At 37.7% G+C, this 9725-nt stretch overlaps 1 non-coding gene across 1 annotated transcript; it reads left to right on the top strand.

Annotated features, from left to right (window-relative positions):
• The first annotated feature begins 7593 nt into the window (after positions 1–7593).
• LOC112704810 (small nucleolar RNA R71) lies at positions 7594–7697 on the top strand. The gene has a single exon (XR_003155416.1). It is a non-coding gene; the product is annotated as a small nucleolar RNA R71 (small nucleolar RNA).
• The last annotated feature ends 2028 nt before the right edge of the window (positions 7698–9725 follow it).

Genomic DNA, 9725 nt, shown 5'->3' on the forward strand with positions numbered 1-9725 from the left:
CCTCAAGATCTTGATTATCAAGCAGAAAACATCAAATTTTTTCAGAAAGGTGGTCTATCATAAGATGAAGATCTTCAGTGTTAGGGTTGTGAAAGACTACCTGATCAATGTGATCTGCCATGAGACATGGTTGTGACTTGGTCTCAGATTCTTCATCATCGTCTGAGTCACTTTCTAAGTCTTCCCATGAAGCCATCAGTCCCTTTTTCTTTCCTCTCTTTGGCTTCTCCTCCTTCTTTAATTTAGGTCAATCAGATTTAAAATGCCCGGTTTCTTTGTAGTTGTAGCATGTCACCTTGCTGAAATCTTTCTTTTGTTTTCTTAAGCTGCTTCCTTTGCCTCTCTCCTTGAACTTCACCATTTTCCTGAATTTTTTGGCAAACAACACAAACTCATTTTCAGAGGAATTATCACTGGATTCATCATCCAGGGGGTTAGTCACAGATGTAAAAGCAATTCCTTTCTTTTTTGAATCTTTTTTCAAATAAGTGTTTTCAAAAAGCAAGTAAGTTTCCTCTCAAGTCATCACATGTCATGGAATCTAAACTACTGCTCTCAGAAATGATTAATGTTTTAGTTTCCCATTCTTTTGTGAGACATCTCAAAACTCTTCTCATAAGCACAGAATCAGGATATGTAATTTTCATAGCATCTAAGCCAACAATGATGACGTTGAATCTTTCAAATAGTCCATTAATAGATTCTCCTTCCTTCATTGCAAACATTTCATATTCTTTGTTCAATATACCTATCCGGGTCTTCTTCACTATGGTGGTTCCTTCATGGATGATTTGAAATTTGTCCCAGATTTCTTTTGTCGTTGTACATCGTGATACCCGTCGGTATTCCTCGAAGCTGATAGCATAATTGAGCAAGTTGACAACCTTGGCATTGAGCTCCACCTTCTTTCTGTCTTCCTCGGTCCAGCTTGCTTCGGGTTTAAGAGAGACCACTCCTTCAACACTTGTGGTGGTTGGAAATTGAGGACCTTCTAGGATAATCTTGCAAAGTCTGTAGTCTACTGCTTGCACAAAAATCTTCATTCTTTCCTTCCAATAGGTGTAGTTTTTTCCATTGAAAATAGGAGGTCTATTGTTTGACTGTCCTTCTGTCAAGTTGTAGGACACCAGATTAGAGCCACTATTTTCTGCCATCTGGATCTTTTCTTCAAGCTACAAAGTTTGATCTCTTTGAGACCAAGCTCTGATACCAATTGATGGTTTATCAGTGGCTAAGAGAAGGGTGGTTGAATCTTAGCCCCTTTTTTTATTAGTAGCATTTGTTGTCCTTCAGAACACCTAAGGAGATATTTCTTGTTTTTGTCTCGTGCCTAGCCACGAGATTTTTCCGTTTTGTCTCGTGACCAGCCAAGAGATATTTTTCAATTTTGTCTCCTGTGCAGCAAAATTAGAAATGGAGTAGAAAAGAGAGAAAATTACACCAAGATATATCCTGGTTCAGCTGCAAAGTGCAATGCATCCTACACCCAGTCTCCATCATAACAATGATGGAATTTCACTATAATCATCCTAGATTACAAACACCAATTCTCCCTAGGAACTACCCTTCCTATCCGGGACAAGTCCAGAATCTAAACCCCAATCCTGAACTTGACTTGGTCACTGCCAAGCTTTCAACTGCTAAGTGCTAACCCAACTTGCAAGGGGATTCCCACAGAATCATGAAATACAACACAGATGTACAAAGGACCTCTAAGGACATCTATGGCTTTTTCTTTTAATTTTGGACTCTTTGCCTTTTTTCGCTCTATGACTTTTTCTTACAAACCTCACTGTTTGTCTTTCTTCATGAGACTCAAGACAGACAAAATTAAACTAAAAATTACAAAATGAAGAACATTGAAGGAGAAGAACTTCTGTTAGCTTAGGTAGCTATGTGAATGGTGGACGAAATTGTGATCACTTGTTCTTTCTACTTGTAGGATGTTTACTCTGAGGGCATTGTTTATTTTCACAACTCCGTTCAACTAACCAGCAAGTGTACTGGGTCGTCCAAGTAATAAACCTTACGTGAGTAAGGGTCGAATCCACAGAGATTGTTGGTATGAAGCAAGCTATGGTCACCTTGCAAATCTCAGTTAGGCAGATTAAAATTGTTTATGGGTTTTTGAAAATAGAAATAAAGGGTAGAAATAAAAGGGATAGAATACTTATGCAGATTCATTGGTAGGAATTTCAGATAAGCGGATGGAGATGCTGTAGAGCCCAAGGACGCCTGCTCTCCTACTGCTTCTATTCAATCCTTCTTACTCCTTTCCATGGCAAGCTTTGTATAGGGGTTCACCATCAACTGTGGCTACTTTCATTCCTCACGGGGAAATATCCTGTGCGGCTGTCACTCACACAGCTAACCAGTCTGGAGGCATCACCCATGGCTGATGGCTACATCCCATCCTCGCAGTGAAAACTAATGCACGCACTCTGTCACAGTACTGCTAATCACCGGTTGGTTCCCGCTCCTACTGGAATAGAATCCCTCTTTTGCGTCTGTCACTAACGCCCAGCAGGTTAAAGTTTGAAGCACGTCACGGTCATTCAGTACCGGAATCCTACTCGGAATACCACAGACAAGGTGAGACTTTCCGGATTCCCAGGATCCTACTCGGAATACCACAGACAAGGTGAGACTTTCCGGATCCTCATAAATGCCGCCATCTATCTAGCTTATACCACGAAGATTCTGTTGGGGAATCTAAGAGATACGCATTCAAGCTCTGTTGCATGTAGAACGGAAGTGGTTGTCAATCACGCGCGTTCATAAGTGAGAATGATAATGAGGGTAATCGAACTCATCACATTTATCATGTTCTTGGGTACGAATGAATATCTTGGAATAAAAATAAGATAGAAACCGAATAAGAGAAAATAGAATTTCATTAATACTTGAGGTACAGCAGAGCTCCACACCATTAATCTATGGTGTGCAGAAACTCCACCGTTGAAAATACATAAGCAAAGAGTTCAGGCATGGCCGAATGGCCAGCCCCTCTAAACGTGATCAATGATCTCCTAAGATGAAGAATAAAACAAAACTGAGACCAAAGATGTCTAATACAATAGATAAATGTACTATATATACTAGACTAGCTACTAGGGTTTACATGAGTAAGTAATTGATGCATAAATCCACTTCCGGGGCCCACTTGGTGTATGCTTGGGCTGAGCTTGATCATTCCACGAGCTAAGGCATTTCTTGGCGTCAAACTTCAGGTTATGACGTGTTTTGGGCGTTCAACTCCGGATCATGACGTTTTTCTGGCGTTTAACTCCAGACAGCAGCATGAACTTGGCGTTTAACGCCAAGTTACGTCGTCATTCCTCGAATAAAGTATGAACTATTATATATTGCTGGAAAGCCCTGGATGTCTACTTTCCAACGACGTTGAGAGCGCGCCAATTGGATTTCTGTAGCTCCAGAAAATCCATTTCGAATGCAGGGAGGTCAGAATCCAACAGCATCAGCAGTCCTTTTGTCAGCCTTCTTCAGAGTTTTGCTCAAATCCCTCAATTTCAGTCAGAATTTACCTGAAATCACAGAAAAACACACAAACTCATAGTAAAGCCCAGAAATGTGAATTTAACATAAAAACTAATGAAAACATCCCTAAAAGTAGCTTAAACTTACTAAAAACTATATAAAAACAATGCCAAAAAGCGTATAAATTATCCGCTCATCACAACACCAAACTTAAATTGTTGCTTGTCCCCAAGCAACTGAAAATCAAATAGGATAAAAGAAGAGAATATACTATAAATTCCAAAATATCAATGAATATTAATTTAATTAGATGAGCGGGACTTGTAGCTTTTTGCTTCTGAACAGTTTTGGCATCTCACTTTTTCCTTTGTAGTTTAGAGTGATTGGCTTCTCTAGGAACTTAGAATTTCGGATAGTGTTATTGACTTTCCTAGTTAAGCATGTTGATTCTTGAACACAGCTACTTATGAGTCTTGGCTGTGGCCCTAAGAACTTTGTCTTCCAGTATTACCACCGGATACACAAATGCCACAGACACATAACTGGGTGAACCTTTTCAGATTGTGACTCAGCTTTGCTAAAGTCCCCAGTTAGTGGTGTCCAGAGCTCTTAAGCACACTCTTTTGGATCACGACTTTAACCACTCAGTCTCAAGCTTTTCACTTGGACCTTCATGACACAAGCACATGGATAGGGACAGCTTGATTTAGCCGCTTAGGCCTGGATTTAATTTCCTTGGGCCCTCCTATCCATTGATGCTCAAAGCCTTGGATCCTTTTTACCCTTGCCTTTTGGTTTTAAGGGCTATTGGCTTTTTCTACTGCTCTTTCTTTTTCTTTTCGCCAATTTTTTTTTTTTCGCAAGCTTACTTTTTCACTGCTTTCTCTTGCTTCAAGAATCAATTCATGAATTTTTCAGTTCATCAATAACATTTCTCTTTGTTCATCATTCTTTCAAGAGCCAACAATTTTAACACTCATAAACAACAAGATCAAAAATATGCACTGTTCAAGCATTCATTCAGAAAACAAAAATTATTGCCACCACATCAACATAATTAAATTAAATTCAATAATAATTTTGAAATTTATGTACTTCTTGTTCTTTTGAATTAAAACATTTTTCATTTAAGAGAGGTGAAGGATTCATGGAATTATTCATAATCTTTAAGGCATGGTTACATACTAATGATCATGAAGTAAAGACACAAAACATAGATAAACACAGTATTAAAAACCGAAAACAGAAAGAAATAAAGAACAAGGAATGAATCCACCTGAGTGAGGGTGGCGCCTTCTTGAAGGTGCAATGGTGCTCTTTGAGCTCCTCTATGTCTCTTCCTTGCTTCTGTTGAATGATTCATAGTAATTTTGGTGTTTCTACCCTTAGTTGCTTCCAATATTTGTGTGGAGGTCAACTTATCCCCTGAGGTATCTCAGGAATCTCTTGATTTGCAGCCATATGTTCTAACCAACTGAGCTATTCCAGCTTATATATAAGTCTTTCCATCTCCCAAGACTCAGAGGTGGAAGCTTTTTGTCTTCCCTTTGAGGTTTCTTTGGCTTTAGGTGCCATTAATGGTAATGGAAAAGCAAAAAAAAGCTATGCTTTTACCACACCAAACTTAAAATATTGCTCGCCCTCGAGCAAGAAAAGAAAGAAAAGAAGAAGAAGAAGAAGATAATGGAGGTGAGTGAGGGGAGATGGATTCGGCTATATGGGTGGGATTGGGTGGGGAAGAGAAGTTAAATTGTAAAGGTAGGTGGGGTGTATGGGGTAGAATAGGTAGCAGCAGGTGGTGAATGAAAAACAGAAGGGATGATCATGAATGGAAAGGGAGAGGGCGAGGTAAGTGGGGATCCTGTGAGGTCCACAGATCCTGAGGTGTCAAGGAATTCCATCCCTGCACCAAATAGGCATGTAAAAAGCCTTGGCACACCATTCTGGCATTTAAACGCCCATTGGTGCATGTTCTGGGCGTTCAACGCCCATGTGATGCATGTTTCTGGCGTTGAACGCCAGTTTCATGCTTGTTTCTGGCGTTCAGCGCCAGTTTGTCCTCTCTGTGCACCATCCTAGCGTTTAACGCCAGGTTGGTGCTTGTTTTGGGCGTTCAGCGCCAGAATGGTGCTCTGTTCTGGCGTTGAACACCGGCCAGATGCACCTTCTGGGCGTTGAACGCTAGCCCGTGCGTCCTCCAGGGTGAAAAATTTTTTTCTTCTGTTTTTGACTCTGTTTTTAATTTTTTTGATTTTTTCGTGACTCCTCATGATCATGTACCTAATTAAACACAAAAATAACAAAGAGACAAAATAAAATAAAATTAGATAAATAAAATTGGGTTGCCTCCCAACAAGCGCTTCTTTAATGTCAATAGCTTGACAGTGGCTCTCATGGAGCCACAAGATGATCAGGTCAATTTAGTATGTTGTCTCCACACCAAACTTAGAGTTTGGATGTGGAATTTGAATACCAAACTTAGAGTTTGGTTGTGGCCTCACAACACCAAACTTAGAGTTTGACTATGTGGGCTCTTCTTGACTCTGAACTGAGAGAAGCTCTTCATGCTTACTCTCTTTTGTCACAGAGGGATGGTCATGTGCTTGAAACACAAGGTATTCCCCATTCAATTGAAGGACTAACTCTCCTCTGTTGACATCTATCACAGCTTCTGCTGTGGCTAGGAAAGGTCTTCCTAGGATGATGCATTCATCATCTTCCTTCCTAGTATCTAGGATTATGAAATCAGCAGGGATGTAAAAGCCTTCAACCTTTACTAGAACGTCCTCCACTATTCCATAAGCTTGTCTTACTGACTTGTCTGCCAATTGTAATGAGAACAAGGCAGGTTGTACCTCAATGATTCCCAGCTTCTCCATTACAGAGAGTGGCATCAGATTTATCCCTGACCCAAGATCACATAGAGCTTTTTCAAAGCTCATGGTGCCAATGGTGCAATGTATTAAGAACTTGCCAGGATCTTGTTTCTTTTGAGGTAGAGTTTCCTGAATCCAAGTATCTAAATCACTAATGAGCAAGGGAGGTTCACTTTCCCAAGTCTCATTACCAAATAGCTTGGCATTCAGCTTCATGATAGCTCCTAGATATTGAGCAACTTGCTCTCCAATCACATCTTCATCCTCTTCAGAGGATGAATATTCTTCAGAGCTCATGAATGGCAGAAGGAGGTTTAATGGAATCTCTATGGTTTCTGTATGAGCCTCAGATTCCTCAGGATCCTTAATAGGAAACTCCTTCTTGTTTGAAGGACGTCCCAGGAGGTCTTCCTCACTAGGATTTTCGTCCTCCTCCTCCCCTATGCATTCGGCCACTTTGATTAAATCAATGGCCTTGCACTCTCCTTTTGGATTCTCTTCTGTATTGCTTGGGAGAATACTGGGAGGAGTTTCAATAACTTTCTTACTCAGCTGGCCCACTTGTGCCTCCAAATTTCTAATGGAGGATCTGGTTTCATTCATGAAACTGAAAGTGGCCTTTGACAGATCAGAGACTATATTAGCTAAATTAGAATTATTTTGTTCAGAGTTCTCTGTCTGTTGCTGAGAAGATGATGGATATGGCTTACTATTATTCAGCCTATTGCGTCCACCATTGTTAAAGCCTTGTTGAGGCTTTTGTTGATCCTTCCAGGAGAAATTTGGATGATTTCTCCATGATGGGTTATAAGTGTTTCCATAAGGTTCACCCAGATAATTAACCTCTGCCATGGCAGGGTTCTCAGGATCATAAGCTTCTTCAGAAGCTGCCTCTCTAGTACTGTTGGCTGCATGTTGCAATCCATTCAGATTTTGAGAGATTATGTTGACCTGTTGGGTCAACATTTTGTTCTGAGCCAATATGGCATTCAGAGCATCAATTTCAAGAACTCCTTTTTTCTGAGGTACCCCATTATTCACGGAATTCCTCTCAGAGGTATACATGAACTGGTTGTTTGCAACCATGTCAATGAGTTCTTGAGCCTCTTCAGGCGTTTTCTTCAGGTGAATAGATCCACCTGCAGAATGGTCCAATGACATTTTCGAAAATTCAGAGAGACCATAATAGAATATATCTAATATGGTCCATTCTGAAAACATGTCAGATGGACATCTTTTGGTCAACTGCTTATATCTTTCCCAAGCTTCATAGAGGGATTCACCATCTTTTTGTTTGAAGGTTTGAACATCCACTCTCAGCTTGCTCAGCTTTTGAGGAGGAAAGAATTTATCCAAGAAGGCAGTGACCAGCTTATCCCAGGAGTTCAGGCTGTCCTTAGGTTGTGAATCCAACCATGTTCTGGCTCTGTCTCTTACAGCAAAAGGGAAAAGCATGAGTCTGTAGACTTCAGGATTAACTCCATTCGTCTTTACAGTATCACAGACCTGCAAGAACTCAGTTAAGAACTGATAAGGATCTTCAGATGGAAGTCCATAAAACTTGCAGTTTTGTTGCATTAATGCAACTAGTTGAGGCTTAAGCTCAAAGTTATTGGCTCCAATGGCAGGAATGGAGATGCTTCTTCCATCAAACTTGGACGTTGGCTTTGTGAAGTCACCAAGCATTCTCCTTGCATTATTATTATTATTATTTTCGGCTGCCATCTCCTTCTCTTGTTCGAAAATTTCTGAAAGGTTGTTTCTAGATTGTTGTAATTTAGCTTCTCTTAATTTTCTCTTCAGAGTCCTCTCAGGTTCTGGATCAGCTTCAACAAGAGTGCCTTTATCCTTGTTCCTGCTCATATAAAAGAGAAGAAAACAAGAAAAGAAGAGGAATTCTCTATGTCACAGTATAGAGATTCCTTTATGTTAGTAGAAGAAGAAAGGGGTAGAAGAATGAGGAAGAGGGTTCGGATTTTTGGATGAAGAGAGGTGAAGAGAAGTGTTAGTAATTAAATAATTAAGTAGAAGAAGAGAAGAGAAGGGAGAATTTGAAAATAATTTTTGAAAAGGGTTAGTGAATTTCGAAAATTAGAGATAAATGTGATTGAAATTAAAATTTGAAACAATTAATTAATTAGAAAGAAGTTTTGAAAAAGGAATGAGATATTTTCGAAAATTAGAGAGGGAAAAGTAGTTAGATGGTTTTGAAAAAGATAAGAAACAATCAAAAAGTTAGTTAGTTGATTGAAAAAGATTTGAAATCAAAATTTGAAAAAGATAAGAAGATAAGAAGTTAGATAAAAGATTTTGAACTCAAATTTTGAAAAAGATAAAATTTTTGAAAAAGATAAGATAAAAGATAAAAAGATTAAATTTTGAAAAAGATATTTGAAAAAGATTTAATTTTAAAAAATACTTAACTAACAAGAAACTACAAGATAACATTCTAGAACTTAAAGATTGAACCTTTCTTAACAAGAAAGTAACAAACTTCAAATTTTTGAACCAATCACATTACTTGTTAGTTAATTTTCGAAAATTAGATATAAAAGATAAGAAAAAGATTTTGAAAATATTTTGAAAAATAATTTTGAAATTTTCGAAAATTATAAAAAAATGAAAAAGATATGATTTTTGAAAAAGATTTTGAAAAGATAAGATTTTTAAAATTGAAATTTTGACTTGACTTGTAAGAAACAACTAATTTTAAAAAAATTTTGACCAAGTCAACCCAAAATTTCGAAATTTTGGAGAAAAGTAAGGAAAAGATATTTTTGATTTTTGAATTTTTAATTAAGAGAGAGAAAAACAACAAAAATACTCAATGCATGAAATTTTTAGATCAAAACAATGAATGCATGCAAGAATGCTATGAATGTTAAGATGAACACCAAGAACACTTTGAAGATTATGATGAACATCAAGAACATATTTTTGAAAAATTTTTGATGCAAAGAAAACATGCAAGACACCAAACTTAGAAATTTTTAATGCATGAAAAATATGAATGCAAAGATGCACAAGAAAAACAAGAAAAGACACAAAACAAGAAATCATCAAGATCAAACAAGAAGACTTGTCAAGAACAACTTGAAGATCATGAAGAACACTATGAATGCATGGGATTTTCGAAAAATGCAAGAAAAAAATTTATAAAAGCATGCAATTGACACCAAACTTAAAAATTAACACAAGACTCAAACAAGAACACAAAATATTTTTGATTTTTTATGATTTTCTAATTTTTTTGTATTTTTATTAATTTTTTTTTCGAAAATATAGTTTGGAAAAACGAAAAATAAAAAGAAAAATTTTTGAAAAAGATTTTTTGAAAAGAAAATTACCTAA

The sequence above is a fragment of the Arachis hypogaea genome, chromosome 7 (assembly GCF_003086295.3).
Source record: "Arachis hypogaea cultivar Tifrunner chromosome 7, arahy.Tifrunner.gnm2.J5K5, whole genome shotgun sequence".
Classification (NCBI taxonomy): Eukaryota; Viridiplantae; Streptophyta; class Magnoliopsida; order Fabales; family Fabaceae; genus Arachis; species Arachis hypogaea.